This window comes from Suncus etruscus, chromosome 3 (genome assembly GCF_024139225.1).
Source record: "Suncus etruscus isolate mSunEtr1 chromosome 3, mSunEtr1.pri.cur, whole genome shotgun sequence".
Classification (NCBI taxonomy): domain Eukaryota; kingdom Metazoa; phylum Chordata; class Mammalia; order Eulipotyphla; family Soricidae; genus Suncus; species Suncus etruscus.
Window position 1 is genome coordinate 115,387,440 of NC_064850.1, and position 9,478 is coordinate 115,396,917.

The following is a 9,478-nucleotide window of genomic DNA, read 5'->3' on the forward strand; positions in this document are numbered from 1 at the left end:
GCCTGTACTCTAAACAGGCTCTCCATTTCCCTCATACATTCTCATTATTAGGACAGTTCAAAATGTAGTTATTTCTCTAACTAAACTCATCACTATTTGTGGTGAGCTTCCTGAGGTGAGCTGGAACTTCCAGCTCTTTTCTCTTTTGTGTCTGAAAATTATTATTGCAAGAATGTCTTTCATTTTTCTTAAAACCCATAGATGAGTGAGACCATTCTGTGTTTTTCTCTCTCTCTGACTTATTTCACTCAGCATAATAGATTCCGTGTACATCCATGTATAGGAAAATTTCATAACTTCATCTCTCCTGACGGCTGCATAATATTCCATTGTGTATATGTACCACTGTTTCTTTAGCCATTCGTCTGTTGAAGGGCATCTTGGTTGTTTCCATAGTCTTGCTATGGTAAATAGTGCTGCAATGAATATAGGTGTAATGAAGGGGTTTTGTATTGTATTTTTATGTTCCTAGGGTATATTCCTAGGAGTGGTATAGCTGAATCGTATGGGAGCTCGATTTCCAGTTTTTGGAGGAATCTCCATATTGCTTTCCATAAAGGTTGAACTAGACGGCATTCCCACCAGCAGTGGATAAGAGTTCCTTTCTCTCCACATCCCCGCCAACACTGTTTATTCTCGTTCTTTGTGATGTGTGCCATTCTCTGGGGTGTGAGGTGGTATCTCATCGTTGTTTTGATTTGCATCTCGAGAGCCACAGTCTTAACTGTGACCTCAACTAAGAGAGCTTGTCCCCATCCCATCAGACCAGAGAAGACTAGAAAGTAGTAGAAAGAATAAGGCCCTTCTCTTGCATACAGGCAACCTAAGCTCAATCCTATCACTGCATTTAACAGTGCAAGAGTGATCCTAAGCACAGAGTCAGGAGTAAACAGTAGATGTGGCAGGAAGCAAAAACATAAACAAAATCCAAGCTTCTCTTTTGGCCAGAGAGATAGTAAAAATGTTAAGGCTTTCTATGTTGCTGGCCCAAACTCAATCCCCAATACCACCTATGGTTCCCCAACTACTGCTGGGAGTGATTTCCGAGTGCAGATCCAGGATTAAGCCCTGAGCACCACCAGATGTGACCCAACACTTTCTTGCAAAATAGCCAAATAAAGATTTCACCAGGCAACATCTCAGCTGGGCATATAGTGGATTATTAACACAGAAATTTTCTTGAATCGAAAGGTTCCAGGGAAAGGGTGATATATTTTGAGAATTATAATTCTTGTTATATCACAAGACACAATATGGTCACTGAAAAGTAGGGCAGTGGATTTTTGACTTAGCTTAGTTGAACTAGTTACTAAAAGATTGAAATGTCTCAATATCTCGTGGCAGTTTGAGCTGTCCTCCCAATTCCTGAACCACCATTCTCCCCCAGGACCACCTTTGCTCTACCTCCAGATCCATCCATCAGTGGCCTGAGGCAGTCTCCACAGAAACCTTCAGTCTCTGCCTGACCTTGCTAATTGCCCAGGGCCATAGGTAGTAGTAAACGCCAAATGATTTTTTTATTGTAAAAATTTATTCAAGAAAAAAAATTAATTCACATAATGAGGTAAACTAACATAACATAATATAGTAACATAACATAACATATAATTAATATAATATAATAATACATGTAAGTCAAAGAAAGTTTCTGATTAAAACACAATTTTTTTTCATAATGGCTTACATATCTTTCACAGTAGTATTTTAGGTACATATTAACATTGAATCAGGGGAATACCCACCACTAAATATGTCCTCCCCCCCATCCTAGTTCCCTTTCTACAACCCATATACCCCACCATCACCCTCTAGGCTGCTACAGTAGGTGGACCCCTCTTTGTCTGGCTTACTATTAGTGATCATATATCTGTTTGGTCCTCGTACCCTCCCTTGTTTCCCCCTCTATTTAAGAGGCGGAGCTAGATAAATCGAGTTATGTGGTTTTGTTTGAAGGAAAGAAAAGCAATAGATTGGGATACAAAATAAGAGAAAAAAAGTCAAATATGCTGAAAATGGGCAAAGTCCTTCTAGAGGCTTCCAATCTCAGTTTTTTCTTTTGTTTGTTTGTTTGTTTGGTTTTTGGGCCACACCCAGCGGTGCTCAGTCTGAGCTGTCTGCTCAGAAATAGCTCCTGGCAGGCACAGGGGACCATATGGGACACCGGGATTTGAACCAACCACCTTTGGTCCTGGATCGGCTGCTTGCAAGGCAAACGCCGCTGTGCTATCTCTCCGGGCCCTCCAACCTCAGTTTGAGAGAGGATGTGAAAAAGGTAATTGAAACACCACAACAATACAGAAAGAAATATCAAATTAAATAACCAGTGAGCACTACAGCAATAAAGACAAGCACCACACAATAGTCTCGGTTCTGAAATCAAATCATGCTCGAGTGCAAAAAGAAAGAGAAAGATAATATAAAATAAAATAAAATAATATTGGAGACATCAATTTCAATCTCTACACCAAAATAAAGACGTCAAAAAAATCAATCAATAAATAAATAAATATGTGGAAAATGATTGTTTTGTGCTTTTTTTTTTTTTCCTTTTCTTTTTCCCCCTGCATAGGCACAGTAACTATCGGGGATATTATAAAGAAAATTCCCTTGGCCTAGGAGATATAGGGTTTCTCCACCCCTGAAGTATACTGTCATGGGATTAACTCTAGACTCCTTGCATGATCATTTACTCTCCCCTTGTTGCTTTCATGGTGTATGGAAGACTTCTGCTTTGTCTTGGATGGTAAAATCAGACCTCTGTATCTAGAGATCTTGGTGGCTGTGCAGCTCAAGGAATGAAGCTTATGAAGTCTGTCTTTGTGGTTCTAGCAGTTATGCTTCTTCAGTGTCATTTTAATCCATCTTCTGTAGATGGTGGTCTTGGTCATTATGTTGCTCCTAGGATGGAGCCTGGGATAAAGTCTTTCGTTATATTTCCGGAAGACCCATTCAGTTGTCTCAGTCACCTTGTTTGTTGAACAGATCGTAGACCAAAAGTTAGGCTAGAGCTTTTTGTTGCTGCTGCTGTTGTTGTTGTTGTTGTTGTTGTTGTTGGTCCCTGGATGCGTACTGTCCAGTCTTGGTTGCAACAACCAGTCATCTGAGTGATCTTGGCTTTTGCACAGATCAAAGGGTGACATGTTTTCTGATTTTGTCTTATCGATAGCTGATGAGGAAGGACAACTTTCTCTTAGATCAAGTTTCCTCATTTCTTCATTGTCAGGTTATCAATTTAGAACCGGTGCATGTTGGCGTCAGAGCAGCATTGTAAATGCCTGGAGGGGATTTGGTTCCTGGAGCTGTTGTGGAGAACTCTTTGGTTTCTATGTCTGGGATCCAAGAGTCAGGCTGGACGGTCAGTGTCTAGTTCCCTGGAGCCTAAGTTGTTTCCACATGACATACATTCAGGGTGGGAGATGTCCCTGTGTTGTAAACAAGTATGAGTTCTTATCCCTAGTAGATAAGAGCTTGTTTTTATACGTACAATTTCCACTTTGCTTAATATGTCTTTGCAGGAGGAAGTGGTGCTACATTATATTGCTGAACAACAAATGATTTTATTATCACCCAAGAGATCACATATTTAAAATAAGAAACAGGAATATTACAATGCCAACCCAGGAAGGAAGCATTTTTTACATGTAATAGTAGCTAAGAGGTACAACAGTTAGACACACAGATATTTGTAAGTCAGACACACAGATATCCATAAGTTTGTACCACTTTATTTATAAGAGTAAATTTTAGGGGTAATTCCTAAAACTTTACGTATTGTTTATATTCCTAAGTAGGCATAGGAAAAATTCCTTAAAAGATATGCCACAGAATATCAATAATTACCATTTCTAAAAGGTAGAATTTTCAGTACCATAAATTTTAATTTTCCTCTGTAGTTTCAGCAAACATATATTATTGGCATAGAAATAAAAATAAATGATAAGCACACAAGTGATTCCCAAGATTTTCCCTTTTTTAAGTTTAGAGGGGAAACGTGTGTGTGTGTGTGTGTGTGTGTGTGTGTGTGTGTTTGGTATTTGGGCCCTCATATGTGGTGATGCTCAGGGGTTACTCCTGACTCTACATTCATAATTTACTCCTTTCAGGTTGGGGGACCAAATGGAATGCCAGGGATAAAACCCGAGTCATCTACTTGCAAGCAAACACTGTACTATAACTACAGATCCAGACCATTTAATTTTAACATTGTTTTCCTAAACCATAAAAATATTTACATGATATTGTTTCTTATCTCCAGCTTGGAGGTTTTGATCTTAAATCTACTGCTCATCCATGCCCAAGGTCAATCTAGTTTTTCAAAAAGGACCTGTGGCTGGAGCCATAGCACAGCGGTAGGGCATTAGGCCTGGGTTTGATTCCCGCATCCCATATGGTCCTTCAAGCCAGGAGCAATTTCTGACCACAGAGCCAGGAGTAACCCCTGAGCGCCACAGGATGTAAAATAATATAAAATAATACCAAAAAAAACCTTAAAAGTGAACTTCTCACTTATGTCAATGTTTGATATTATTTGTATTCTTGTTAATGTAAGAAGGGTCAAGAATAAGCTGGGATAAGTTAGATGTAATAGGTATAATTTATTAGGACTGACCATATGCCTTCTGACTTCTGTTTTTGCTTGCCTTTAAAAATTCTTGAGTTGGGGCTGGAGAGATAGCATGGAGGTAGGGCATTTGCATCGCATGCTGAAGAATGGTGGTTCAAATCCTGGCATCCCATATGGTCCCCCAGCCTGCCAGGAGCAATTTTTGAGCGGAAAGCCAGGAGTAACTCCTGAGCGCTGCTGGGTTTGGTCCAAAAATAAAAAATAAATTCTTGTGTTAAGAGTTAACTCTTAGTTGACGTAAGCTCTACCATTACAGGCTGCAATTATAAGGTAAAAAGACTAGGCCTGAAGAGGCAGTTAATTCCTGGAACCAGACCTTAGGGGCAGAACATCAGGTGTGCCACATTCCCTCCCCTAGCTGACTCTCAAGAGAACCAAAAGAGCATTCCAAAACAAGATATCTTAGAAGGTCAAGAGGAAGGGACCAAAAGGGCCATCTGGAGGGTATAGGTCATATCTTTACAAACCATCAGGATGTGGGCTAGGGTGACTGATTTCATAAAGGGGTGTGGGATAGTTAAGGAATTGCACCTTTTTCAGCTTGCATTATTGGCTGTTTTGAATTGTAACAGTTGTATGAACCAATAAAATGTTTGAATTTTGAAACCTTACTATCATATGGATGATTACTATAAAGGCCCTGGATTTCTAAGGTTCAGGGTTCCGCCAGCGAACCTACTGTGCCAGGAGTTGCTGGACCCCAAAACTCTGAATCAATAAACTTAACGCTACTGATTGCATTCTCTGAAGGTTCGTGGTCTTTATTGGAGAGAGTGGGCTTTAACAGAACCTTTAACATGAGGATCTAAAGTTTGATTTAAAATTTGCTGTGAACCCAAGAATATAGTGTGCCTTTTGAACATTGCTTTGGAATATTCAAATATAAATATTAACTGCTGTTTTGCTTCTGTAAGTCTGATTTTGCTGTGAACATCTATGACAGACTCAAGTTTTAAGGCACAAAGACTAGGCTCAGAATAACAACCAGTTGCTGGAACCAGACCATAGGGGTACATACTAGGAAATGCCAGTAGCGGACAGATGGCCAGATGGCATCCATACCCTAGACCTGACTACCACACCCCAGGTCTGGAGGCGCATGGTTTCCCTTCACTGAGCCTTCAGCCCACCCTAGCCATTTGTCTGGTGCAACATTTTAAACCTACAACCAATCCTAGCCACTTGTCTAATGGACCTTTTTACTATGGACCAATAATTTTAAAGATCAAATAGCCTGATGTGGGAATTCCCTAGACTGAAACCCTAAGAACCCTATAAAATTGGCCTGCAAGCCATTCTCGGAGACCTAATTTCTTAGATGTTGGATACCAGCATGCTGGAATAAACTCCCTTGCTTTTGCATTGCTGTACTGTCTCCCTGGTGGTCTTTTGGTGATAGATCACAGAATCCAGATATCTATATCTTCTTTACTATTTTAATTTTAGGCACCATGAACTTGATGCTGTTAATGATGGGATTTCATACCTAGACAATGTTCCAACACCCCAGCCTCAACCCAATACTCACCGTTGCTAACCTAACCATGCCCCAGTCCTAACATGGTCAACACAGGATGATAGACCAGTTTTCTGGCTCCCCTTTTCTTTGTTATTTCCCCCTCTATTTCTTTATATAGCACAAATGAGGGCAATTATTCTATTTGTCCTTCTCTTTCAGCTGTACTTCACTCAGCATGATGCTCTCCAGACCAATCCATGGAGCAGCAAATTGCACAAATTAGTCTCTTCCAGTGTGACTATACCATAGTTTCTTTAGCACTTCTACTTTACTCCAGAACCCAAGAAATATCACTTGGTGACATCATTAGCCTCATGTAGAGAGAGAAGAGAGCATGATGAGAAGGTGAACAGGCTCTGAAAGTTTTGGAGAAATTCACAATGTTTAATAGGCTTCGCTTACACTCACACTTCAAAGATAAAAGTGACCTGGCCAAGTCTTAGGGTGTAATATAATTGAATATGTATTTTCTGTCAATAGACATTTATTTATAGTTATTTGTTATTTCTCCCTGTGCTCCTCTAAGAGAGAGGGCATGAACATTAAAAGTACAGTGTTCCATCACCATATCCATTCCTTACTATCCATCAATTTATTATATATGTCTATTATCCCCTCTTTACAGCTGGGAAACTGAGGCAGCACAAGAACAAGTGACTTGATGAAGGTCACACTGTTGGTGACTGAGGCAGTGTTACTCCACCCTGGATTTACGTGTAGCGACCTGAAACCCACCCATTTCTGGGAGGGGTCTTGGAAACCGGATAGTAGGTGTAACCTTACCTGCGAGACCCTCCCATTCCTGGGAGGGGTCTTGGAAATGTTAGATAAGGCTTGAACCAAGGGAATTCGGGGCCTTTTGGCTTTCGGCCCTTTTGGCTCTTTGCTCTTTCTGCGCTGCTGTGCGCTCTGGCTTCTGGGTTTCTGTGTTCTGGTCTTTGACCAGCATGAAGCCCAAAGGGAAGATGGCTAACAGGAAATAAGATGCAGGGCTAGCAAAATATTGCTGTGCTTGAAAGGTTATGAATAGGCCACACACACGTGGTGCCTAGGGCTTGAATAAAGTTGTTGCTTCCTGACGCCTGACTGTGAGTGAGTGATTTCACCTGGGCCTGGGACTCGCCGACTGCATGGAGGTTGCAGAGCCACGTGAACTGGGATGGCACGGAGAGAAATTCACCACCATCCAGCCCCATCGTTAATTATTTAATGCAACAAGGCAGGATTAGAACCCCACATAATTTACACTCTACACAGTCCCAGTTTTCTTCTAATTTGGTCCTACAGCCTTTGCCTCCTAAAATTTCTGAAACTCGGTCACACAGAAATAGTTGACAGGTGCAATTTAATTAATTGCTCTGTTAGAGGATTTGCATTTTAAGGCAATAAAGCCTTAAGTTAAAAGTGCAAAGCTCATGCAGCTGAATTTCAGGAGCCTGGAACAGAACAAAGTCTTTCTGAAGTCCCTGAAACCACATGGAATAATTACTCTTTGAGGTTTATTTACATTCATTTAAGTGCTTTGCTTTAGGTCTCTGCTTAGCTCACACCCATTCACAACAGCCCTACTTTTAAAGCCACTTTTTATTTTTGTCTTTAAGTTGTAGAAATGTATTGCCTTACAGTCAACATACAGGCTAGAAAAAGATGAAACACTTGCTTTACTCATGGCCAACCCGGTTCAATCTTTGACACCCCATATGTATTTCCCAGCCGGCCAAATGTGACCTGATCTAGAGCCAGGAGTAATCCCTAAATATATCTGGGTGTGCCCATACTCAAAAACCCTGCAAAAATAGAATTCTTAAATCAAAATTTTGATTTTATAAGAACCATGTATTCCCTGAAGGCTCCAGGAGGAAATTTCTTTTCCTTAATTCCTGGTATTTTCAAATTCCTTTTTGAAAATCCAAAAGCATCATCTTCACCACAATAGCTGCCTTCCTTATTGTTAATTCCATACCTCAGCTTTGTTCTTTTGCATGGACATATTTGGGGATCACCCTCAATAATGTGCAGGGGTTGCTCCTGTCTCTGTGCTCAGTTGTTACCCCTGGCAGCATTCAGAATTAGATGTGGTGCCCAGGATGAAACAAGTCAGCTGCTTACAAGACAAGTGTCTTAAATTCTGTTTGATCTGCTTCATTATTCCTAGAATATCATCCAATTTGACCTTTGTTTGTTGGCAATTAGTTACTTGCCTGTTTTCTTAGATGTGTCTCTCCATGACTTGTCTGTCCCTGTTTAAATACAGTTTATTGAGTAGAACATAAGCTTAGAGGTGAGCAAACATGAGAGAAATTGGATGGAGTTACTCATGGGTCCTGGAGAAAGTCAAAAGTTCAGAGTACAGGGCCCGGAGAGATAGCACAGTGGCGTTTGCCTTGCAAGCAGCCGATCCAGGACCAAAGGTGGTTGGTTCAAATCCCGGTGTCCCGTATGGTCCCCCGTGCCTGCCAGGAGCTATTTCTGAGCAGACAGCCAGGAGTAACCCCTGAGCACTGCCGGGTATAACCCAAAAACCAAAAAAAAAAAAAAAAAAAGTTCAGAGTACAGAAAGAGAGAGGCAAGATGTGTGGCACAAGAATTTATCTGGGGCCCGGAGAGATAGCACAGCGGCGTTTGCCTTGCAAGCAGCCGATCCAGGACCAAAGGTGGTTGGTTCGAATCCCGGTGTCCCAGATGGTCCCCCGTGCCTGCCAGAAGCTATTTCTGAGCAGACAGCCAGGAGTAACCCCTGAGCACCGCCGGGTGTGGCCCAAAAACCAAAAGAAAAAAAAAAGGAATTTATCTGGATACCTGGATGGAGAACATCAGGTCTCTGATGAAGGCTAAATTGGCAAATTAAACCAAAAATTGGGGTTTAGGGGTCTTTTTTAGGGAATATGTCTTTATTTTTTTGTTTGTTTCTGTGTCACACAGGTGGCACTCGGGTTACTCCTGGCCCTGTGCTCAGAAATCACCCCTGGCAGGCTGGGGGGACCATATGGGATGTCGGGAATCAAACCACTGTCTGTTCTGGGTTGGCTGAGTGCAAGGCAAACACTCTACCGCTGTGCTACCTCTCCAGCCACAGGGAGTGTGGATTTGAGGACTATTCCCAGCTATAGGGTAGTTTCTAGTGTGCTTGGTGGGGAATTGTGCAGTGCCAGGATTGAACCAGGATCAGCTTCATGTAAGGCAAGTACCCTGACCTCTCTAATATTTCTCCAGCTCCTCTAGAAAATCTGTCCTAAGGGATGTACAAAGTGAAGGGCCTTGGGAGGAGGAAGAGACTTTATCACAGAATTGTGGAGAAGTGTATCATTAGCCCAAGCTACAGCCTTTAAGGGCAT